The sequence below is a fragment of the Triturus cristatus genome, chromosome 12 (assembly GCF_964204655.1).
Source record: "Triturus cristatus chromosome 12, aTriCri1.1, whole genome shotgun sequence".
NCBI classification, from domain to species: Eukaryota; Metazoa; Chordata; class Amphibia; order Caudata; family Salamandridae; genus Triturus; species Triturus cristatus.
The window spans coordinates 101169505-101196002 of NC_140595.1; the positions used below are offsets into that span (position 1 = coordinate 101169505).

Below are 26498 nucleotides of genomic sequence, written 5' to 3' on the forward strand. Positions count from 1 at the left end.
TAACAGATTGTTTAAGAACCACTGATGTAGGTCGTATTTTAACGTCCTAAGAATAGGGAAAGACAAGTGGCACGTAGAGATATGAAGCTATGACAAAGATCTTTGATGTCTACGCCCTACTACTCTAAAGTCTCTATCCACCAATGTCCCACCAGCTCCCCTTGCTGGAGTATTATCCGAGGAATTTAGACCTCATTTTGTAAAGTCTCTTATTTGTCTTCTGTTGTGTGCTTTTCTGCCATGCAGCCCTCATTGTTCCGCACACTAGGGGGTCCCTTCATGCCTTTCCACAAGGTTTTGGGTCTCTCCCGTGTTTTAACACCTTGTTGTCCCAGCCCACCCATAATTTATAGCCCAGGGCCTAGCAAAGGTTTCTCAGTAGGGTGAACAACCAGCCGGTCTCTCCAAAGAGATGGCCTTTTCTGCATTGAAAGTTGACCTTCTCTTCTGTTACTAAAACTGAGCTCTATGGTCTGTGCCTGCTCTGTATGAATCCCTCAAACTGTCCTTATTGGTGACTCCTGGTCCTTTTACATTGTTTACATTCTAAACCCTTTGGTCTCCTGCCCTCGATGTCTCCCACTTACTCCAGCCGATTATCTTTCGGCCTCTTCCTCATGATCGCCAATCTCTACCTTGGGATTTAATATTCTTCCGTTCCACATACTTCCTTGAGTACACTGCTCCCTATCCCTTCTAATTGATTCACTTTGTTTATAGGTCCTTGTGAACCTACCTGTGGATACGGATTGTCTCCTGATTGGAGTGGTAAATATTCCTTGCAGGAAGGGATTTGCCAAGATTACAGAAGTTTCCAACCTCACTATCTCCATACACCATTCCATTATGCAGAGGTACTGGATACAAGGAACTTTACTCCCCAGCACAAGGCTTATCCATAGATTGTTTGGTCAGGCGTTTCTTACATCTATGTGACCACAACATGCTGGGTACCAGAGTCTCCAAGGTGCCTTCTCAGTGAAATTTTCCGATGGGTCTTTTGGGGCCTGGGTCCATATCATCTACGCCCAGAATGCCCCATCTAAATTTGAAACTGCTAATCAAGCTTCTCCAATGACTTTAACTCTACATGCATGGGTTATAATAGGTGGGAGTGGTAGCCCTGGTTTGGACTACTCTACAAGTCTTTGCACACTCACAAACGTGGATGTTTATGGTTATTCATTAACTCCTCTCAAATCTTTCAACACTGAAAAAGATTGGAAATGTACTTCTGACAAGGGGAGAAGAAAAGCATTTTCACAAAGTTTGCAAGGAGCATGGTTTCCAGTCGTGCTGCTGTAAAGTTTGTGAATTCCTTTGTGGGCACTTTGAGACTTTCTTTGAAAACTAGATCCCTAATTTAATTTAGCACATACTGATTTTGCACAGATTCAGTTTTATTATTTTGTTTTTTTATTATTTAGTCATGCATCAAACATCTTTTACTACCTGATGCCTTTGATAAAAAAGTATCTAAATTTGCAAAATAATTTCGTACTTTTTTTCCAAGTTCCATTTTTTAGTGCACGTTTTAATTTTTAAAGCAATCACCAACCATGCTTTCAGGCTCCCGCTTATACTTTCATTAAACTATGGAGTATTGTAAGTAGCCTCAAATTGTTACATTTGGAACATTTATATAAGTTTTTAAACTGAAACTACTTTCAATAATTCAAACAGAGCTCACTAATTTCTATTGAGACCTTGTCCTAATAGTAAAGGCTTTGATTAAAAAAAAAAAAATCAGGTGTGTGGAATTCCTATAGCCCGACGCCCAGGACATACTGTTTGGGGTCAGGGACAAGTTTTCATGTTTATTTTGTGCTTGGGACAAGTAGGCCCAACCATCTGCAGCACAAACCCTTCGGCTGCCAGATTACAATAGCACATTATGGATCAGTGAAGGGCATTGTCTGCAGTTATTGTGATATGTGTGTCCCTATGTTAGTGCTGTTCGAACTTGCATTTATGGTTCATTAATACAAAGCCTTTATTATTAGGGTGAGTTGTCTAAGAAAAGGTTGTAAGTTCAGACAGCATTACGGACAGTGGTTCCAGTATAAAAATATGTACACGTATTTACAAAGTTTAACAATATCAGGCTATGTATAATGCTTTCAGGGGGCTTTTTGATTAGATGCAAATATACGCAAAAGCTTGAAAGCAATATCACGGATTCTTTGCTTTTAAAATAAAATGTTTTTTTTAAAAAAATTCAACTAAGAAAAATAAACGTTTTGCTAAACTACTGTGAAATTTTAGGTACCATTTCTTTGAAGCACTGTTTAGTAAAATGTGTTGATGCATGTAGTATTTCCCAAAAATATCCATAATGGAAAAGTCAGTGTAACCAGTTTCAACAAAATTGTAGGAAACATGAAAATATACAAGCGTTGGAAAAGCCAAAAGGTATGACATTGTTGGTCAGCCTTTTGTTTTGTTAATGTGTGTGCTGTTTGGACATGGTTTTTGTAAAATGTAATTGTTGTGGAAGCCGCCAGGCCTTCATCATTATAACAAACTGACAAAATTGATAAACCACACGTTGGCACAGTAGTTCCTGGCACTGAACAAAACTATTTTGCCTGCCAAGATGCTCCTTGTGTAAGAGCAGGATGCTATCACTCTCAGTAAAGCCAGGGGGGGGGGGGGGGGGGGAGCGAGAAAGAAAGAGAGTGAGAGAGTGAGAGAGAGAGAAAGAGAGAAAGAGAGAGAGAGACCCCTAAATAGGCACTCAATTCTTGGTTAAAAAAAAAAAAGTGCACCCATAGAATATGTCTGTGCATTAGTGCAAATTTACGGCTTTCATGAATCACAAGAAGTTAAAGAAGTAGGTCAGGAAATCGCACTCCTAGAAAATATTTGTGAACTGCATTTTCGCACGAGGAAATATGCATGTGTAGATATGCTCTTGCGAAAATCTGTTGAGCAGTAACAACTTCACTATCCCACTAAACACTTTTTTCGCCCAACCCTGGAAGAAGTTTAATTCTGCCCTTGTCAGGAGTAAAAATCCAACATTTCTCTCTATGAGAAAATATTAGAGAAGAGCTGATGAAAGCCCATAAAACATTCAAGTTAGTATGTTTGCACAGACTCAAAAGGGCATTCCAACCACGGGGAACTATTGCTTACCAGTACCTACAGCCCCAGTAGGTAGTAGATCTGCGGAAAGGTGGCAAAATACGAAATGGCTAGTATTCAAACCTTACTATGGTATGGTCTCTGGCATAATCAGAGAGGCTATTATCAGAGCTCTTACATAATGAGATTGCTGCCATATTTGCCGCCGCACTACAAGGCACCAAAGGGAGGAGACTATTTTGTTACAGGACAAGTAGATTTATCAAGCAACCTGTCCCACGGACGAGTAGATATTTTATTAAATTCTGCACCCCTGAAAAATCATATGTACTTGTTTAAACAACTTATAAATATAGATGCAAATTTTGTTTTATATGTAGACAATCCTTTTTCACAGTTCCATACTCTGGTAATGTAAACGGACAGCCACAGCGTTTGTGTTGTAGGAGTTTGGGCCTACTTGTCCAAGGGACGAATCAAACATGCCCTTTACTCAAACAATATGGTGGAGCGCCCACAGACAAACGTACATTAACCTATTATTACAGGTGTGTTCTATAGTCAAAACATGTCTTAAATAAGAACAATATGGCTTACTCACTTGAAATGACTTATTAGAGGACAGTGATGCTAGCACCAGCAAATCTCTCACTGTTGGGTTGGCAACTCCCCTGCCAACACCTCACTTGAGGTGAAAAAAAGAGTCCTTGATTCGCCTAGCAGTGAGCCTTTCAGCTAGGTGACGGAAAAGTTGCTTTCCCCAACCTCTTAGTCCCAGACAGTAGGGGACTTTACAAGCTGCTCAAGCTGGACAACGGAAAAAAGCACCATTGTCTCACGACACTGGTCTCCACTCCCCCCCCCCCCCCCCCCCGAGTTTTATAGAGCACAAACTTAATCCGAAGCTATCGGAGCACTTTACATGAGCACCAGTTGTGTGTGTTACAAAGGGGCACATTCATTGTGTTAGTCCTAGGGAAATTAAGTGATTTGCCCAGAATCACAGGATGTAGAGCGTCCCTGCTGAGACTCGGACTCAGTACCACAGCTTCGAGTACACTGCTCTAGCCGTAGGGCCATATCCTCTCCCTTGAAGAAACAGGAGAAATGGTTCAATTACTTGCACCATTTACATTCCATGCAATGCCAGTCAAGTCTTTCAATCTTCCAAGGTCAGTAAAAACAGTACCACTAAACTGCACAAAAAGTAAGTTTCCTTTGCTTAGAATTGGCAAACGTGTTGTATAAGCATCACAAAAAATACACAAGACACACTAATAGGATAAAATTTAAATCGGGGGGCAGGAACAAGATTATATATAATGTCATAGCCCAGGGCTGCATATTTAAAAGATAAAAAATCTCCTTGGGGTTAAACGCCTCTATTAATGCATTCAGCCACAAACAATAGGGCCAGTCCACTCTTGTGACTTGAAATGTCCTTATACCATACCCATGAGAAAATGATCCTGTATGGAATTCACGCTACCCAAAAGAACATGTTAGACAAAGCTTTTGACTCACTTATGCCCACAAGAAGCCTATATAGTTAGCCACGTGGCCGCCATCTCAACCTCGCACCACTGCACTGTTTCAACATAGGATTTAAAACTAAGGGAAAGGAGTTAGGTAAAAGCCTACCATGCAACACAGCAAGGAATCCACGCCATTAGTTTACAATGTCGCTCAGGAGAATAAGCCAGCAAAGGTCAACCATTTACCCATGTGAAAACATGTAAATGGCAAAGGCTTTTGACATATGCCATGGCTTTGTGGTGAGCAGATCACACTACAAAGATCCATTGTCGGATAAGCAGAGTCCATTTCACACAATAATAAATATGAACAATTAGTAGCCAATTCAATGATTAAACTCATCTTCACAGACCACACACTGAACCAGTTATCCTTGGATACAAGCTATAATTTCGTAAACAGTACAGAAAACTCTTCCAGGACTCTGGTTGGGTTGTAGTGCCACACAGATAGTATAAGTACATCATACAAAGGTTAACTTCACACCGCTAGGTTCCATGACAAAGCCTGGTGGAGGTAATTAGTGCAGTTCAACTGGGACTCACAATTACAAACTGCAATAAACGAAGGCAAACGAAGTCCAACGTCCAGTCTACACCTCCCAAGAGTATCAACACCTCAGCTGTGGCCACTACAAAGTGCGGGAGGAGGTGAACCTGCACGCGGAGGCAAGAATTTAGGAGACCTCTCACGTTATCTTGTTAAACTCTATAACAGGATAAGACCATCTTACAGTCCGACAGCCGAGTGTGCACTGGCAGTTGCACTACAAATCCAGCTGCTTCAATATGGATGGTGTCCAAACAGTACAAGGAGACGCAGCACTTCGGTGCCACTAGCAGCTGTGCTTCCACTGCGAGTTGGTAGTTGTGTTATGTGGTATCTATGACAGCAGTGCCTGGCAGAAATACAGGAGGTCAAAAAGCTAGTCACCTAGTGTCCGGGCCAGAATGCCCAAGGCTGGCAATGAACACAGAAACACTGAAAGTAGTTAGAGCTAAATGTTATATGCGTTGGGGCGTTTTAGTTTCGCTCATATTTAGGTCCTGTCAACACATTCTTCTGGTAGCTCCATATAAGCTTATTAGCGTCATATTATTTGATATACAGCTGCATACATTAGATAATCCACGTAACGTGACTGTATGCAATTTTAGAGATGAGAACGGTTAAATTATTTCATATTAACTGATGACGTTTACTTTATCTGCAACGCTTGTTGAAGTGGAGTCAGAATGATGCATCCTTCAGCTTCAAGTACGGCGGGGCAGGGTGTTACTGTGTGAATGTCTACCACTGTCCACGACATATGTCAGCCAGTTCCATGTGACAGAACAATCGGAAGTTCCGAGACAGGCAGCAATGAACTTCATGTTCGTGCAGCATCCCAAACACTCCCTGGTTGAGAACCCTTTCACCACACGCCCGAAACACTTACCTGTAACAATACGCCCATGTCTAACAATACGCCCATGTCTAACGCATTGTGGTCAGCAACACTAGGCCCAGGGTTGAACTGCATACCATGCACCCTTTCAGAGATCCTTTTGGAAATGCACTAACATTAGTAAAACACTTGACCAAGTTCTTAACACAAGTCAGAGGTTGACATCATGAAGGATGCAGTGGGCCCTCGGAAACACACCTGCAGCATTTTATTCCTACAGAAGCACACATCTAACAGAAACTCGTCTGGTATTAGGCGAAATAAAAACAGCAGAAACAAGAATAGAGAGACCTATCCACCTCACTCCATGTCACCACAGGTCTTCGGTTTCTAGACTTTACAAACCATTGCTGTCAATTTGACAAACTAGTTCAATCCAAGTAACCAACGCATAAAACCCCCACCTGGGCGCAACGATCCAAGTACATTCATAACAGAGTTTTACGGTACCATTACAGTTTGCTCTCAAATCAGTTGGGATATGGGATATTCAGACCCCCTTGTAGCAATGTTTTCAAAACCAACTGGTGTTTAATTCCATAGGGTGAACAACCGCACGTCAGACTCACCGGCTTCGTAGTGGCCACAGTGCGAGCCAAAGGTGGGTTGTCGAAGACACCCAACGGGAGAAGGCTGCTGGCCTAAGCCGTCTTCACACGAGTACCACTCTGCTGTTAGCACGGGGGCACACTATGGGCCTGGCCCCAGGCGCGATACTAGAGAGAATGGGACAGAGAGGGATACAGGAAGTGACTTACTCGTGACGTAGTTACAGTACGGATGGCTCTCTTGAGCGGATGGTGCCACAGACACTGCTTTGGGGCGGAGTCGGTGTCTAGCATAAGCAACGTCAGTTTGGAAAATAACCTATTCGCCAACTACCATTCTAGTTTTCACGCTAGTCATAGGGAGTATCGAAATGAGTCCCAGCTCCCCAGGAAACACTATCTTAAGTGGAATAGTCATTCTAAAGTCAGGGAACCCGCCCACTCATGGAGGTGGGAGGTGCCACAGGCACAAGGGTCTTGGACACTATCTCAGTCAAAGAACAGCTGACAATCGTCTTTTCAGCTAATCACTGCGCGCGGTACAGCCATTCGGGTCTCACTGCCAATGAGAAAGTTACAATAACTTCCCTGTCCAATCCGCAACAAGACATCCGTCCTCACCCAATGCAAGGTCATATACCAATAGTAGATTACTCTTTCTTTTACTTGATTGGTTTAAAGCTCAGCGGTACCATAACTTCGCGCCGTAGTTATTAGAGACGAGGCGCAGGATTAACGTAGTTATAACGTACAATGTTTTCAGTCTCAAAACGAACTGCCTGTCAAGGGAAATAAAGGACAGGACTTAAAAAAAAGTTCATGTTTATAATCGAGAATACTTTTAACGTAAGTAAGGGCCAGCTACATACACATCTCTCGTCCCAACTGTCAAATGCTTCGTTGTACACGTTCTAGTATACTATAAAGTCAAACAACAATAATAATTAAGCCAGTATTGAAGTAAAGTAAAGTGAAGTAAAGTAAAGTAAAGTTTATATTATATTCTCCTACAAAAGCAATGTAACTTAGGGTAGCACTTTAATCCTTTTAAACATACACTTAAAATAGCAAATATATGAAAATAATTTTTTAAAAATATTCTACGTTTGTTAAAACTTACCCTACTCCATGGGTTCTCGTAAACATGTTCCCAGGGGCCAAAAAGTTTGGTTTGTGATGTAACCGAGGGTCACACTGATGCCAGCAAGGTGAAGGTTGGGCGAGGAGGGTTCGAGGGGGATTGGCGATATGGTGGGTGTAGGGTAAGCGAAGGATAAACATCTAGTGCAGTGCTTAATTTGTAAAACGAAAAGTGCCAGGGTCCTTGTTAGGAGGCCACTTCTGCTTGCACCACTCATTGCCCCTGCCAGCACTGCTAATGACAATACAAACCCAACTACTATCGCACTACAACGAGTGACAATTCAGACTATTCTAGGCCCCCAAACAATTAGAATGGTTTGGACGGCGGGTATTAGTCATTTTGAATGCATATGGAATTTTTAAACAGCTGTTTTGCTAATTTCTAAATAAAATGAAATAAAGAGCGCCACCATTTGTTGACCATTAAGTGCCCTCTGCCGAGCACTGGAAACGACCGGTTCAAATTAAGCATTGATCTAGTGGCTTAGTTGAACAATGTGACACCAGAAAACATGGGATTAATCACGGCTTAATCTCTTTGCCAAATTGTGTGATGCTAGTCAATTGTTTTTTTTCATTTTCCCTCTTTCTCTTCATTATCACATAGAAGAGGATCTCAAAATACACATGTGCCAACATTTTATAAGAGAAAAGTGGGAGATTAATAAAAATAATCAGGAGAATGCATTTCCCCCATTGACTTCTAGTGAGGCCACAATCGGGTTATTGTAATGTATGGGACTTGCAAGTGTGCGGCTGCAGGATGGGATATTCGAAATGCAAGTAGACAGGGATTTTTCTTACCTGTCGGGAGCACAGAGAAAGCGGGATGGCAGGCAGAGAGAGCATGGTAAAAATGTTATGCACTGACCAGCAGGGGCAGGTTGCTGGTAGTGCATACTCCGAATCACACTAGACCAGTCCCTGTTGGTTGAAGCCCACAGAGGAATCGGGATATTGCATGGCAGAAATCAGTAGTCTCCCGCCTGAATCCGGAGGGGTGGCATGTATCAATACATGACTTCAGTATGTGCACTGTGCAAAACTTTCTCCTGTGTTTGATTTAATAAACTATAATGTTGTTCATGTATAATAGGAACCCAAGCCACCATAAGAGTGCAAGTAACAATTAACTTGCCTTCTAGTTCACTATTCAAATTGTTGTCAGGGTGAGGAGGTTGGGGGGGTGGGAGGGTAATTCATGTTTGTAAATTCATGTTTGAAAACAACCACTTTTAAATTAATAATTCTCAATGCACTGATATAATCTGATGTACTAAGGTGAAAATTTGGTTCTGCATGTTAATAAACTACATTTTTTAATTTTGAAGAATGTTTGTCATATTTTTATACTTTTGATGCAAGATGTCTTTAAGAATGAAGGTGTTCCTAAAGTTAAGCTGTGCATGACTCGCTAGTTCCATTGTTTCTTTAACATCAATTAATCTTTAAATAAATGCTTGTCTGCCTGTTTAACATATTTTTATTGTTAGCGCTAAGTCGAGTAAACAGCAGTCTAGTAATAAGTAATGTTGTTGACCAGGGGAACACATGTAAAGGTCAGGAGGGCCGCATGTGACTCTCAGGCCGTACTTTGAGTATTAATGCCCTACACTATTAGTAAAGTGAACTGAGGCAGAATTGCCTTGTTAAAGAAGCATTGGCAATGCCAATAGGTCTCACCTATGCAAAAGCTATTGCCTTTGCCAATGTGTCTTAGCCATGTTGTACACCAGCGTGGCTGCTGTTCAGCATGACTAAAAGTTAGTTGCATAGAAGAGAGTGGCATGGAGTGTCGTAGAGTGGAATGGTGAAAAGTTGAGTAGAGTGTTGTGGCACAGAGTATCCTGTGTTGGAGTGGCATAGAGTGGAGTCGCTTACAGTGGCATATAAAGGAGTGGCATAGAGAAGAGTAAACTGGTGTAGAGTGTTGCAGAGTATAGTGCGTAGAGTGCAGTGGCGTAGAATGCTGTAACATAAAATTCAGTGGCGTACAATGCAGCGTCATAGAATGTGGCGGCATAGATTAGAGTGTTGGATAGTAGAGTGCAGGGTGGAGAGATGCAGAGTAGAGGACAGTGGCATAGAGTGCAGTGGCATGGAGTGGTGCAGAGCAGGGAGGCATAGAGTGGTGCAGAGTAGAACATTCTGCCGTAGAGTGCAGTAGCATAGAGTGCAGTGGTGTAGAGTGGGGTGCTGCAGAGTCCAGTGGCATAGAGTGGAGTGATGCAGAGTAGAGTGATGTAGAGTGGAGTGGAGTAGAGTGCATTTGTATAGAATGCAGTAGTGCTGAGTAGAGTGGCATAGAGTTCAATGGTGTAGAATGCATTGGTGTAGAGTGCAGTGGCGTAGGGTAGAGTGGTGTTCAGTAGAGTGGCGTAAAGTAAAGTGGAATAAAATGGCACAGAGCAGAGTAATGTGGAGTGCAGTGGTGTAGAGTAGAGTGGACTGGTGCAGAGTGCATTGGCATAGAGTGTTCCAGAGTATAGTGATGAAGAGTTCAGTGGTGTACAGTACAGCGACACAGAATTCAGCGGCGTACAATACAGTGGCATAGATTAGAGTTGCGGAGAGGACGTGGCCTAACAGCTAGAGTGGTCAACCTCGAAGCTGGGGAACTGGGTTCGAGTCTCGGCAGGGATGCTCAACATCCTGTGATTCTGGGCAAATGAGTTAATCTCCCAGTGCTTAACAAAAGAAAATGAATGTGTGGGTCTGTGCGCGCAGCCCCGCTGTGCCCCACTAGGCAGCTACTGGCCCCTCCGCTCTAGCGCAAAATGATCTCCCCCCCCCTCCCCCTTGACCCCGTTTGAGTTTGCGACCCTTATCCCTGCTCCCCCTATCGCCGCATACGCGCAGGGAGCAGTTTGCTTATAGGTTGTGCTCCCTGACTGGATTCCTGCCTTATCACAGATAACAGACGGTGTATGCGCCATCTGGCATCCCCGGAGCGCCGCCCTATTTTGCGTGCCCTGCTCTCTGGCAGCGGTGCAGCGATGACCCATGTGCCCTGCCAGGGATGGGTGCGTCCGCAGCTAGTAGCACGCTCCTGCCGAGGGCATATTGTGTTGAGAGCCGGACGTACCCCGACGATCAGCGGCTTGAGGGGCACAGCGCTGGGGGGCCGGACGTGTGCCACATACCCCGCACATGGCCCTGAATCACGAAACTGTAGACGAGACTCGCCGGACTTAAGTGTTAGCTTTCATGCCTCAGTGAGCTATACTGCAACATTATTGCCGCGCTCCGGCCCACATCGCGACTATGGCGCTGATGCTGTGCTGGCCAGGGGCCCCTACGTCTGAGACTCACCACGCCGCCCTGAGCAATTCTAGTTGGGGGCTGGGCGGTGGTCGCGGTGCGGGCTGGGACATAGCGCCTTCCTAGTTGCCAACCTTGCGAATAAGGAACACCAAACAAACACACAAAACAACATTGACCTATCATTTGACGAGGTGCGCGCCTAAAGACTGCAGCGATGCCAACAAGTATAACGCCGCCGGACCCACGGGTTACCGGCTTAATGGCTGTGTCATATTTTCTGGAAATGTCTGCTCATTGGCTACTTGATTTAACACCTTGGATGGTGCATGTACACTAAGTGATGATGCAACTGTGAATAATAAAGGTTTTCCAAAAAAAAAAATAAAAAAAAAAATGATCCAGCCCACTGCTAGGATGACACTGCAAGAAACATAATCCAAATCAACAACACTCCAACCCACCCTCAAAGTGGAAGTGACTCAAAACTTTAGCCTCAGCTATCAATGTCAAACATCTCTCTCCATGGAGACACGCTCTAATAAATCCCTGTGCAACGCACATCACCACCTCAACCTCTGCAGCATCAGCTCACCACAGGAGCACATGACAACCCTGCTAAAACCCAAGCCATCCAACGTGTTATTGCAACACAGGCTCCCGGCAGTCCCACAAAACAACCTTAGAGCGATTTAATAACAATCGCCAAGACAGTGAGCGACGACCACATCACCCAAAAGCCCTCACCCTATAAAACAAGCATTGGCAATGCAATAGGTCGCGCATTTACGCAAGACCGATTGCATTGAATCACGGACAAGGGGAGGGGGGAGCACGGACAACGGGAGCGTAGGCGGGGGAGGAGGGAGAAAGGGGGTGAGAAGGCATGGACCAAGTAGTTCTCACAGTCTAAATAACATGTAACGTACTGTAAAAGGGCCAGTAGCCATGGGAGTATACAATTGACTACATGGCCATAATAAGGAGGGACTATCAAGCCTCATAATCAATCAGAAGGCAGCATTTACAAAAGAAAATGACATAAGCCAATTAAAAACATGGCCGGAGAGTGGGCAGAGCTTCCACTGCATACTCCATTAGTGCATGCCTCGCAGAGCGAGCAGCGCATGCGCGCTACCACTATAGGCTCGACCTAAAAAATACATATGGGGTGCTGGCTAATTCAGGGTGAAGGAAAAGTTCCACATGTGTTTGACATAAAACCCACATGACGTTGTCCAATGCGCTGTGAGCCTATTTTCATGGACGGGGATGGTCTCCAACTCTGCCATGGTTTAAGGATGAGTGGAGGGCCCCACCCAGAGCTCTGCTGACCTGTGCACCATGTTCCTGGGGTCCACTCTTCCTTGTGCTCAGTGCCCTTTGTGTCTGTAAGTAATGCAAGTGAGGGGAACATGTTATTCTAACAGTTCTAAATACATAAATCAATGTAAACTTCAGTAAATCTGTGTTTAAAATATAATGTGTCACACAGGGATGTGTTGCTCTTTTTAGACTCATACATTTTGTTCTAATCTTGATGTTGCACGCGCCTGGTCTCTGCCTGCGCTGACCAAGCTGTGCTCAATGTCAGTGACCATGGGACAGATGGCCAGACTGGCCTGAGTTATGAGCAGTGGAACGAGCGTCAGTTACTATACTGTGTTCTGGTACCAGCAGAGACCCAAATACCACCCCCAGTACCTGCTGCACTACACGTCCAGCTTACAGAAACGTCGACGCCACCCTCAAGAAGCTTGGACAACATGTCCCCCTCCCTGCCTCTTTACAGATGATATTTCTCTGCTTTGTTTATAAATCATATTGAACTAACATACTGTATACCAATCTATATTGGACAGACCTAATTGGACTTATTTTTGTCATCAGTCATACTCAGAACACGTTTAGGGATGCTTGTTTTCTGATTCCATTGGGATTCCTTTCATTTTCTTATCTTCAATCACCTCACACTAGAGCACTTTTTTCATGTACGTTCCTTTGGAGCAACCTTCTTCCTTCTACGTTATAGGCATGGTAGGATGTCTACAATCTGTTGAAATAATTTTGTGAATAATAAATATTTTCAAACTCAAAAAAAAAATAAAAAAAAAATAAATGAATGTGTGGGTCTGTAACACAACTGGCGCTCATGTAAAGCGCTCTGAAACCTTCGGATCTAGTTTACGCTATATAAAACTCCTTCTCCCAAAAAAGAATGGTGCATAGTAGAATGCATAGGTGCAGAGTGGAGTAGTGCAGGGTAGAGTGGCATAGAGTGTAGTAGCGCAGAGCAGAGTGGCGGAGAGGACAGTGCCATAGAGTAGAGTGATGCATAGGGGAGTGGGGTTGGAGTAGAGTGCATTGGTATAGAGTGCAGTATTGCAGAGTAGAGTGGCACAGAGTTCAGTGGCATAGAGTGCAGAGTTGCACAGTAGAGTGTTGTAGAGTGCAGTGGCATTAAGTGCATTGGCGGAGAGTACAGTGGTACAGAGTAGAGTGCAGTGGTGTAATTGCATTGGCATAGAGTGCATTGTTTCAGAGTAGAGTGAAGTGTCGTAGAGTGGATTGGTGCAGGGTAGAATGCAGTGGCTTTGAGTGCAGCAGCATAGAATTAAGCGGCATACAATGCATCCTCATAGAATGCAGTGGCATAGATTAGAGTGTAGAGGTGCAGAGTGCAGTGGCAGAAGGTGTAGTGTTGTGTGATCATGTGCAATAGGACCCTTGTGGTCCTCTGCAAACTTCTTACAAAGTTACTTAATCCATTGGTGTGAGAAAGTGGCTCTGTATATACTGTTCCTTAATAGGTACAGGGTGTACAGAGTCCACAGTCCCCAAGGGTTTGACAGAGGCTAAAGTTAAATATAACCTTACTCTCTAAAGTGGTAGCTTGGTCGAGCTGTAAGGCAGTATCAGAGGACAGTGTAAAGCATTTGTTGTACACACTCAGTCATCAAATGGTCTCACACACTCAATAACTGAACTCTAGGCCAATGGTTTATATATAAAAAAATATATGCTTGTTTTATTTTAGAACCAACAATTGGAATTAAAATATACTTTCTCAGAATGAGATGCTTTATATAAATACTTTTGCAATATGCAATTGGCTTTTGTAAACAGTTACAAGTGGTTGCAATAGGCAACTCTATTTTAAACACAACAATGCATTGAGCTTAATGATAAATTCAAGTTATTTGTAACAGATTACTTTTTAGATTACTTTTGGAATTCCAGGACTGGATCCTAGATTCAATCCTGGGTCAGTATTCAGAATCAAGTGAAGAAAGTCGACTTAAGTACTGTAACGATTTTTAAACAATATTTAGCTATTTTAAAAGTTGACACAAAAAATATTTCAAGGAAAACAGTCAATGATTCCCTATGGAAGAAAATTCAAGTTGCAGGTACAGTATGTTCTAGTTACTTTTGTAATCCAGTACTGGGTGCCTAGACTCAGCACTGGGACCTTTATCCAAAACAGGTAAGTAATTACGTTTTCAGATATTATACGATTTTTGAAGAATATTTAAAGATTGCAGAAATCGACACTTAGAAGAAATTTCACAGAAAAACAGTCAATGGTTTCCTATGGAAGAAAATTGGGTTACAGGTAAGTACAGTTGTAAGTATTTTTCAGAGTCAGTGCTGGGCACCAAGATCCAGCACTGGGAGCTCACCTAAGAGCAGGTGAGTAATTTCATTTTTGTTACTCGGCTGATTTTTGGTGAATATTTTAAGATTTGAAAAGTCCACACTTAAAAAAGAAATTTCAGGAAAAAGCCAGTCAATGTTACCCTATGAGGAAAATAGAGTTTGCGGTTTAAGGGTAAGTACTCGACTGGCAGAGTTGAGGTTCTGGGCATAGACTCAGGGGTCCCCCAGGGTCAGGTAGGTACAGTTGGTTCTCCCTCAGCGGCTCTAGGGCGGCCGGGTGCAGAGAGAGTTAGGCCCAATGTTATCCTATGAGGGATAGGGGGGCCTTGGTTGGTGGCTGCTGACTGGCAAGCCACGCGGGTGTGGGAGCTGGGCTCCTGGTCACTTACTCAGGGCAAGTGGGGAAGAAGGTAGGTGTAGAGTTTTCACTGCCAGGGCCACTCGGGCAGCTGGTTGCAGAGTGCTTTTGAGCCTTCGGGCGCTCAATTGATTTCAATGGGAAATCTCCGGTTTAGAAAAAGACTGCAAGCTCGGGGACGAGGACTCTTCAGGTGCCACCACCACTTCGAGGGGTAAGTTGGGTAGTTGGAGGATAGGTAGGTACCCCGGGATTGGGCACAGGGCGCCGTGGGGCGCTGCGTGCAGGGGTGCCTTTTGGTGTCGGGAAATCTTACCCTCTGTTGATCGCGGTAGGGGCGGCACCTTGTTCTGAGGCTGCAGGCTTCTTCAGGAGTGTCGAGGGAGGTCCTTGGGTGCCGGACTCGGGGTCACAGTCGCCGTGGGGTCGTCCTCCGGATCTTTGTTCACTCCGGCACTGGCCAGGCTTGGCTGGTGCAGAGTGTGCTGGGTTCGCGGTTCCGGGCTGCTGCCAGGGATTAGAGATAGGTTTTGAGTAGAGCCTCTACTCATGGGAGTCCCAGGGGCTTAGAGCCAAGAGGTAGCCAGGTCTTCCGGGGTTTGTGAGGTTGCTGGCCCCAAGAGATGCCGGGTTGGAGCAGGAGCAGGTTCGAGGGTCGACAGGCCGGTAGGGTTGGGGCCAAAGCAGTTGGTGTCTTCCTCTTTTTAGCAGCTGCAGGGCAGGTCTTCTTTCTTCTTGCTCTTCTTTGTAGTTTGAATTCTGGAATCTGCGGGAGGAAGGTTCAGGGTGCCCCTAAATACTAGATTTAGGAGCGTTACAGGTAGGTGAAGGGCAGGGGCCAATGGGTCCCTGTCCTGGGGTGGGTACACCCCCTATCCTGCCTCTCTCCTGTGGGAGGGGGGCAGGAGCCTAGTCCTGATTGGGCATGGCTTCCCATCTTCAAGATGGCGAGAGCCCAGAGATGTGCTTCACCTCGCCTCCCCCACCTGAGGGGTGGGGTTGGCAGGCTGGCACATCCCCTGTCCTTATTTGGGGTTTCCGGCCAAGCTTCCCGCCAGAGTGGGGGGTTGCAGTGGCCTGGGGAAGCTCACAGAGGCGGTATGCCTTTGAAGCTTCCCCCTGCCCATCCTGGGGGAGGAGATTTAGCACCTCGCCCAGGATGTGCATTGTTGCAGACCCAGGAGAGCAGGGGCTCTCCTACCCCGGGGGTCCAGCAACATGTCTGCTGTGTGGCAGCCTAGGCAGCCTCAGAACAGACGTGGATTGTAGGTTTAGGTTTCAGGAGGCCTCTCTAAGATGCCCTCTGTGGTGCTTTGTACATTAAATCACACACTGGCATCAGTGTGGATTTAATGTGCTGAGCAGTTTGATACCAAACTTCTCAGTCTTCAGTGCTGCCATTATGGTGCTGTGGAGTTCGTGTTTGACACGCTCCCAGCACCATATACTCTTAGCTGGCAGCACTGCACTTACAGGACCCAGGAATGGACCTGGGTACAGTAGGGGCACAGGGCTCCTGCCTCTGTGCCCACACCACTGGCATAGGGCACCCAGCTAGAGGGGTGGCTGATGTATGCCAGGGCAGTGTAGGTTGTGGGTATGGCACACAGGGATGTGTGCCATGTCGACTCTCTGTTTTGTCTTGTATCCAGACACTCAGCCTGCAAGAGCAGTGTGTGTGTGTTAGGGTACAGGGCCTCTAAGGGTGGCACAATGAGTGCTGCAGCCCTTAGAGGCCTTCCCTGGTCACAAGGCCCTGGATACCTAGGGTACCATTTACCAGGGGCTGACATGTGGCCAGGGTTTGCCAATTTAGTTTTTGGCTGTTAGGCAGTTTTTAGGGAAGGAACACAGGCCCTGGGAACCTGATTGGCAGGAGCCCAGGGCACAACAAGGAAAAGTGCATCAGCTATTATGCAAAAAAAGGGGTGGGTTACTGCAACAGAACTTTCCGTCACTTAAGAAGGTATTGTACTAAGAGGTTCAAGAATTGTCATACCTGAGAGCTTGAGGCAACAAGTCATTGAACTGGCACATGACGGACATGATGGAATTGTAGCCACCAAGAGAGCCCTCAGAGCCAGAGTGTGTTTTTTTTGCCTTCATGAACGAGTCGAGAAACAACTGAAAGCATGCCACTTCCCAAGACAACACAGCATCCGCTAAATATGTCTGACCTTCCCAAACAAGCATGGGAGAAAATTGCAGTTGATTTCTTTGGACCTCTAAACAATGGATATCATCTCATGGTAGTCATTGATGAGTACGCACATTTTCCTTTAGTGGAAGATTTATCATCAACCACCCATGGCAAAGTCATCGAGAGGCTGGATGATAATTTCGCAGCGTGGGGTGCTTCCTACATTCTTAAATCTGACAATGGTCCACCCTTCAATAGCAGAGAGTGTAAGGATTTTTTAGTCGCTTAAACGTCAAGTATCAGAAAAGCAGACCTCTCTGGCACATGCAAATGGCGTTGTTGAACGATATATGGGCACCATTAAGAAAGTGGTTCAGCGCGTTGCACTAGAAGGAATCAATTTCAAGTCAGCCTTATGTCCAGCCCTTCGTGCCTATCGGTCAACTCACCAATCTACAACCGATGAAAGCCCTGCCACCTTGCAGTTTGGCATAATCATTGGGACAAAGCTACCACAATGGACCACGAGCTGAGTGATAGACACTGATGAGATTAATTTCACGGACACTTCTTGCAAAAGCAAAATGCAGACTTAAGCAGATAGGCGCAGATGCGCTCAGGACACGGTTTTCGAAAAAGGAGATCGGGTCCTAGTCAAACAAAAATGAAAGTGCAAGACTGACGCTCCCTTTGATACTGACCCTTTGAGAGTCGTGACAAGTAAAGGACATATGGTGACCGCTCAACGTCACAGAAAGTCCATTACAAGAGGCTCGTCACATTTCAAGCATCTGCCTCGACGATCGTGGCTCCAGACATCACGAGTAAGACAAGTCCACCTGAGTGTCCAAGTCAAGCATTTGAGTCTACATCTACGATGCAAGATGACAGTGCAACTACTGCACCTCGTACACTTTGATCTGGAAGATTGGTGCAAGCACCTCGACAACTCACTGAGGAACTATAGTTTATATATGTTGTCTTTACTTTTTATTTTACTAAGGGGAAGATGAAGTGTTGTGTGATCACGTACAGCAGGACCCCTGTGGTCCTTGGAGGACTCCTTAGATAGGTTGTGTGATCAGTTGGGAGGTATCTGGCTGGGTCTGGGTGTGGTCAATAAAGTTTATGACGCAGTACGTTGAGTTAACAGTTGTATGCCAGAGAATAAAGATGTGTGTTACAGAGCCACGTGTTTGGTGTGGTCACTTGCATGCCCTGGGCTGGGGAGGACGCAATAGAAGGCAGTGGCATAGAGTGTAGTGGTGTAGAGTAGATTTATGTAGAGTGATGCACAGTGCAGTGGCTTAGAGTGTAGTGATGTAGAGTGGCGTAGAGTGCATTGGCATAGAGTGCAGTAGTGCAAACTACAGTGGCATAGAGTTCATTGGGGTGAGTGCAGTGTTGCAGAGTAGAGTTTCGTAGAGTGCAGTGGTATAGAGAGCCGTAAAGTGAATTTACATAGAGTGCAGTGGCATAGAGAAGAGTGGCGTAGAGTACAGTGGTGCAGAGTAGAGTGCAGTGGCGTAGAGTGCAGTTGTGTAGAGGCCAGATCCTTGAACCCAAGTCGAAAGTCAAAAACTTAGGCGTATGGTTTGATTCCAATCTTTCCTTCGAATCCCAAATCAGAAGTGTAGCAGGGAAGTGCTTTGGCACTCTTAAAATGTTAAAAAAGACGTTGGACCTCCTCCCTATTGAATCACCCAAAACGGTGATTCATGCGTTGGTATCATCCCAATTAGACTCCTGTAATGTTCTCTACCTGGGAGCCACCAAAGGGAATTTAAAAAAGCTCCAAAGGTGGAAAAATGCAGTGCCCCACCTGGTCCTTAACCTCCCCAGAAGGGCCTTTAGCTCCTGCCTCCCCCCGGCTAGGGATTGGTGACTGGGGGACCCGTGGGAACAAGCTGTGCAGCCAGCGACGCATGGAGGCAGAGGCTGCAGCTGTGGAGACCCGGGAGAAGAGCTGGAGGCGGACTGAAGGGACAGAGGCCTGTGATGGTCCGGGCGGCTGTGAAGAGTGACGCGGCCTCCCTGTGCAGGGCTGTGCACATTTAAACAGCCGATTCACCCGGGCGCGGCCCGTGGGTGCAAATCGGTGCCCGAGAGGGGAGGAGCGGAAGCGAAGCTGAGAGCCCTGAAGCAGCAGGGCCTGGGCCGCGCCGGTGCAGAAGGAGACGACGCAGCCACTACCCCTTGCTGGACAGACTTAAAGGCCACTCGGCTGAGGTTGGCACAAGTCCTGGCAGAGAGCGTCTCCAAGAAAACGAAAATGAGACCTGCAGGTGAGAGGTGCAGCGGTGGGGAACCGGCGGGTGAGAGTGCTAAGTCCCCTCCCATGAAGACTCGGCAGTGATGGCCCAGAGTGGTGGCGCGGTTGGGTGTGGCGGGGCCTCTGCTCCGATCCAGAGAGAATATTGTGGGTGATCCCCGTGCACATGAATAGCACCTAAGGGGGGATGGAGTGGGCCGTCCTGCTGACTTGCTGAGAACTGCTTGTGCGGGTGGGCCCAGTTGGAGGAGGATGGGTTTAGTGCAGCAGAAAGAGCGCCCCATGGAGTATGCCAGCATGGAAGAAGTCCAATGAGCCCGGGGCAGCCATATCAAAACTGAAAGCTCGGGGAAACGCTGCCATGATGGCAGGCCAAGAACTGAAAGGTTCCAGCTGGTAGCACCTGCTGGAAGAGGGCGTCCACCCCCTTCCCTCATTGAGAGTTGTGCAGAGTTCAGTTACACATTTCACCCCATGATTGGCATCACTGCGGACAGGTGTGGAATATAAGTGGTGCCACGGAGCCCCTTGAAGGACCTGGTACCTATCTGAGGAAAGTTACAAGGATACTAACTGTTGACCTTGTACAGTGCACCCCTTGGGGCACTTAGGATTGACAAGTGAACATGGGGAAAACGGATGCCCAGCAATCAAAGCTGTCCTTCGAGCAGCGCAGACCTCCTCGTGGCGGTACTCCCTCAGAGGAAGAACAGATGGAGGTACACTTGGACACCCTGTCCCCACAAGAACCGAACATCTGAGAGATGTTCAAAGACCTCAAACAGTCACTCACGACCATTGACCTAAACATCAACTCTATGTCTGACAGACTGGACAGGCTAAAAGATAAGGTATCTGGCCACAATGAACGTATCGCAGATATCGAACAATGTACATCCACGTTGGAGGACGAGGGGACAGCCACGCTGGAAAAATTGCTCAGCATGAAGAAAGTCCTGGAAGTGATCAGGAACAAGAATGAGGACCTAGAAGCTAGGTCAAGACACAATAACCTGCGCATCGTGGGAATTCCAGAATCCACCGCTATGATGACCCATGTTGATGATTATGTGGAAGAAATGTTGGGCTCCCTGTATGGCGACTCCCTATCAGCAGTCTGCATAAAAGAGAGGGCCCACAGAGCTCTCTGCCCTTGGACCCCTCTGGGGGCCCCAGCGAGACCGATAATAGCTTGTTTACTAAATTACAGGGACCGGGACACTGTGCTGCACAGGGCCAGAGATCAGCAAGAAACAACACACCAGGGCAACGCTGTCTCGTTCTACCCGGATTTTACCCTGACCGTACAGGCTACCAGAAGAGAGTTTGTGCCAGTGAAAAGGATGCTCCAAACAGGACATTAAATATTCTTTGCTCTATCCTGTAAAATTACAAATTTTTCACTCTGGCAAAACGACATACTTCACCGATCCTAAACTAGCTGCCAAATTTGCCCAGAATCTTCAATCCCCCAAGCTGCCTCTGCAAGCGGAGAGACACACAGAGGAGGGGGAACCCCTCAGTGAGAATGACTAACTGCCTGAACTATGCTGGCCTACTGTTCAATAACTTTCCGGGTTGGTGTGGGTGGGCACCCTTTCTCGTCTTCTCCTCATGACGACTCACCCTCTCAGGATGTTTCTTTATTGATTTGTTTGTCTGCCAGGTTGACAGCGGGGACCTCCCTGCTGTACTTATCACGTTCAGCCACCCAGTTACCACCAGCTGGGACACGCCGGGCCCCTAGTGTTTTCCCCTAGCACGACTGAGTTACTCAGTATCTAGCGTTAAATTAGTGCCTTACCAAACGTTGGGCGCCATGTAGTGTAGTTCCTATTTCTCTAATAGGCTCTGCGCATTGGAATAATATACCCTATTGATTTGGCATAGGACTGAGGTCAATATGCCCCTATAAAGTACATTAAACTTAATTACTTTGTGCCAGCTAACTCAGAGGCCACTAGAAACTCCTTGTAAACAAGAAGGGAGTAGCTTCTGGCAACCGCATAAACATGACAACTTTGTTTCATTTTAGAATCGGAACACTCTCAGAATCGTGGAAACAACAGATAACAGTTTCACTCAGCTAATCGTGCATGCTTAGTTTCTGTAGAGTTACACAGAAAGAATAGACGGGCGTTTCAATAAAAGGATTTATTGAACAGTCTTGTTTCTCGTGTAAGAGATATGAGCTGTCACAATCGTAAGACAGTATGCGAGATACATTATGTACAGCGTAAGCAGTAGAAAGAAATAATACTGCGCTAGCATTATCTTTTAGCTATGACACATATATTCATATACATAAATAACATAAGCTAAAAATGCGAGTACTCATAAGATGCTTCTCTAACTAGTTCTACCCCCAGTGTACCTAACCTAAGTGTAGTACAAGGTAAGAAGTAGGTGATGTATTCTATAGTATACTATTCTATAGTATGGTAGGCTATAGTATGGTAGTCCAAGAGTCCCTCTAGGTTCTAGTCAGCTCCATACCTTGAGAATGAGAGAGGTGGGAATCTCTTTCCGGGTCTCGAACTCTAACACCCCGTGAAGGGAGTCAGAACACTGGAAGCTGGATTCTCTGTGAGCAGGGATGACAGCATCTCTTGTCAGTGCGTCAGGCCGGGACACGGGCTACTCTAAAGTCGAGGTCTCCTACTACTTGCTTGGGCACGGGAAGGTATATTTATACCTGATAGGTGCCATGGAATGTTAGCATTGACGTAAAGTCGGGCAGAGGAAGACATCAAGAATGAACCCTTAAGGAATAGCGGTTCTTTCATAATAAATGAGTTCTTGGAGAAATCAATAATCCTGTGCTAGGGGAACTCCCAAGAGCTTAATGGTCTGGGTTCTAAGAACTCGTTGTGACGTTGGGGTGGACGGATGTAGGTGACCATGCCTGTATTCGGATAGCACGGCTAATGCCTAAATAAGGACTGGGATCTTATGCCTATATAAGGGCATTGTGAATTGTGTCTATATAAGGACATGTTTCAGGAAAACCTATATACGGACACCTAAAGCGGAATACAACAGGATGAGTCCTAATTTGTTTCTGTTGGTTGGCCACTCGAGGCCGCATTGGGGTAGGGGAATTGTTTTTCAGCCAAGTTGTGTGGCTGTAGTGGGAGGTGGGTGGTGTTATTGGGGTTTGGGTAGTCTATTATTGCTTTGTTGTCTTTCGCTTTCCCCCCTCCCCTTTACTCTTCCCCCACTCTGCCCTCCCTCTGCCACACACTAGTAGGTATTGAAGCTACAGGCATGCCAGAGACTCTGCATCTGAATGTATGGGCAAGCACACTGGAAATGTAACTACCTTGAGAGCAGTGACATGGAATGGTTGTGGCCTGAATGATTGCAGGAAAGTGAGGCTGGTCGCGGCATACCTTGACTGGCATGGGGTGGATATATGCTTCCTACAAAAAGTGCATTTGACTGGGGCCAACTAGACGCGCCTGCGAGCGGGATGGATGTGTGAGAAATTTGTTGCAAGCTACTCTAACTGTGTGAGAGGGACCGTGATCATCCTCAGAAAAGGGCTACCTTGGTGCATGCGTACTGCACTATGCTACCCACAAGGGAGTAACGTAATATTAGCAGGGATGCTGGAGGGCCACCCAATTAGGTTGGTCTCAGTGTACGGACCCAATGTGGATGACCCAGACTTCTTCGGTGAGGTGTGGCGTCTGGTTTAGATGCTCGGTCCAGGTGCGGTTCTTTGCAGAGGGGATTTTAACGTAATATTGGACCTGGACAGGGATTTCGGCTTGGTGGATATATGGTGCCCCCACAACATGCACAAGGAGGAAGGCTTATCTTTGGTGGGCCCTACCTGGTCCAGAATAGATTTTTGGCCGACCTCGAAGGATGTAGTAACATGGGTTACCAAAATCACCCATCTCGCTCGAACCCTATCTGATCATGCTCTGGCATTGCTCGAGATCTCATTACCAGGTGCTCCTAGCAGAGCATTCAGCTGGAGACTAGCACCGGAAGCTCTGCGAGACCAAGTATTTCGAGACATGATACGTTCAGCAATAGTGGAATACTTTGCACTGAATGAGGGCACAGTGGAATCCACCTCCACATTGTGGGAGGCCTTTTAGTTTGTGATCAGGGGTGAGTGTATCGCTAAGCAGGCGGGTGTACTGCGCTCACTGAGAGAGGACCACAGGCGCCTTGAGGAGAAATACGGAAGCTCGAAAAGGAATACTTCACCACTAGTCATACGGTGATCCTTGGGGACATTAAAGTAAAATTGCCGAGTTTGAAGAGGCAGCCCAAAGGGAAAGAGGCACACGCCAGAATGTATGGAGAGGGAGACCGCCGGGAAAAACATTGGCTGGTCTCCTTAAAAAACCACGGACCAACGATTCTATTAGTGAGCTTCGCACAACCGACAATAAGATGGCGATCGGTCAGGAGGCTGTCCAAGCGTAAATGCTATCCTTTTACTTCTCACTCTATGCGGCGAGACAATCTGACCCCCACCCTGATTTGGCCCCCCTCTTTCGAATCTATCCAGCTTCTATGGCTAGACAACGGCCACAGCAGATATCTGGATGAGCCATTCTCAGAGGCCGAGGTGATTGGTGTGATCCGTACCTTGCCCCAGGACTGGACGGATTTACGGCCTATTTATACAAAGAATTTGCTCTGCTGTTGGCACCACACCTCCGCAACATGTATGAGGAATTACTGTAGTGTAGAACGCTACCTTCATCTCTCCGAGATGTCACGATTCTTAAACTGGATAAGGATCCGCTGCTGTGCGATTCCTACAGACAGCTATCGATGATCAACCTGGACAATAAAATTCTCACTAAACTGATCGCAACAAAACTACTTCCGCTGTTGCCCACTGTGCTACGCCCTGATCAGTGCAGCATTGTCCCCGGCAGGGGTACATCTCACAATCTACGCACCTTTTTAGCGACCATGCAAGAAATAGACCCCTCCCTCCCAGCAGCCGCGATCTTCTTGGATGCCACCACGGCCTTTGATACCTTTGAGTGGCTATATCTCTTTGCACTTCTTTCTCTACTGGACATAAGCCCCAAATTTTGAAAACTGGTTGCCCTGCTTTACTCCTCACCGATGGCGAGGCTTTGGATAAGTGGGATAATCTTCTCCCCATCCTAGTTGCCCGCGGCACGAGACAGGGCTGTCCGTTGTCCCCCCTCCTTTTTGCCATGGCCATGGAGCCTCTGGCTGCTCAACTGAGACAGCACCGCACGCATCGCTGCCTGGTATTTGTGCCAAGAGTAGTCCTGGTGTCTCTGTATGCAGACAATGTGACCCTGTATGTCTAGCGCCCGGCTGAGAATCTGGACCCCCTAATCAGGGAAATCATTGGATGTGGGGGCTGATCGGGTATCACAATTAACTGGGGAAAGTCGGTTATCTTCCCGCTGACCATGGTCACTGACAGGTTCCAGTCAGAATATCCACTTAGCTGGGCGGAGATCCCGGTGAAATATCTGGGAATCTGGCTCAGTCGTAACATTGAGGAGCTTTGGCGATATTATTATGGGAGACTCATGGACTGGTTTGAAAGCTGCCTGGGCCGCTGGATGGCATTACCGCTGTCCTTCACAGGACGACTAGCCATAGAAAAGATGGTAGTGCCTCCTAAGTTTCTGTATGTATGTGCTAACCTCCCGCTACCCCTTAACACTGACTTTAGGCGCAGACTGCGCTCAAACTTGATCACCCTTGCCTGGGCTGATAAACAACACAGGGTCTGCCTGGGAGACTTTGACGCGGCCTTTCGAACATGGAGGTCTCGGAGCCCCAGACATGGAATTATACTACAACTGTGCGCAAGCCTAATTTGGGGTTCACTGGCTCTACCCGACTCAATTCATGGCCCACACTGCACCTGAACATGACCAAGCAGCTCCGACACTGCTCCACATGGCCCTCTATAGACCGCACACCAGGCCGCGCTCGGAGGTAAACACGGTTGGATGCACCATTTGGGCATGGCAAGAGCTGAGACGCAGAGCGCAACTGGAGGCGTCGATCGCCCCCTCTGTGCCACTGCTGAGAGCCCTGAGGATACCTTTCTCGGAGGATACAGGGGTATGCCAGAGACTGCGGAAGCTCTGTTTACACACTATGGGAAATGCGTTCCCCGATGGGTCATTCATACCGCTGGACAGGGGGCTTGTGGGGGAGAACACGGGCCTACTTGATAGAATGGCAGATTACCAGCTCCGAGCGGCACTGCGTGGGCACTTCGTATAAATTACAATAGCGCCCCCAACATACCAGGCACTAGAAGACTTTCTAAGTAACCCGTCACTGCACAAACTCATTACCCAGCTATACTCAGGCATGCAGCGCACAGCACCTGTTAGTGTCCCTCCGGCGCGATGCGAATGGGAGGAGATATTAGGAATTCCCATAGAGGAAGATAAATGGACAGAATGCTGCGCGCAGGCCAGGGAGTTGTACCCTAATTATAGGTTGAGGCTGATCCACTTTAAGTTCATACACAGACTATACAGGATCCCCGCATGGTTGCACAAAACTGGCTTGAGTGAGGATGCAAGCTGTGTGAGGTGCCGGGCTCAAGATGCGGCGTTCTTACACCTAGCTTGGTGCTGCCCGGATATTGCACGATACCGGGAATCACATTTGATGTGCTGGAGGCGATGTTGGAACACAATTTTGCGTTCACCCCCGTAATAGCGTTGCTTGGGTATGTGCGTACAGTGCCCGCGACTGTAAGGAAATTAGCGGCTATGCTTCTATTGTTGGCCAAGAGGAAAATAGCGATGTGTTGGGGCCGTCGCAGGGGTCAGCGCATTACTGACTGGCCCAAGGACGCAGTGTCCTGCCATGACCAGTTGTCCGAATACTGGGAGCTGATGCCTGTACAGGCTCACCCTCAGGATATTTGGGAACCGCTGCTGAGTTACCTTTGCTCTCATCCCCTGGACCAAAACAGGATCACCACGTCAGACTAGGAGGGATGGATGGGTCCCACTTGTGCATGGGTAGCGCATGTATTTGCAGCCTGCAAACACGTCACC

General features: G+C 46.7%; 1 protein-coding gene across 2 annotated transcripts in view; it reads right to left on the reverse strand.

Moving 5' to 3' along the window:
- Nucleotides 1–7120, reverse strand: part of PRPF3 (pre-mRNA processing factor 3) — a 102535-nt gene extending 95415 nt beyond the window's left edge. Inside the window, exon 1 of one of the 2 annotated variants that reach the window (XM_085639345.1) lies at nt 6829–7120. The gene's annotated coding sequence lies outside the window, so the exon portion shown is untranslated. Of the gene's footprint in view, nt 1–6639 lie in introns of both variants that reach the window. The other variant, XM_085639344.1, reaches the window with a different exon arrangement.
- Nucleotides 7121–26498: the final 19378 nt, after the last annotated feature.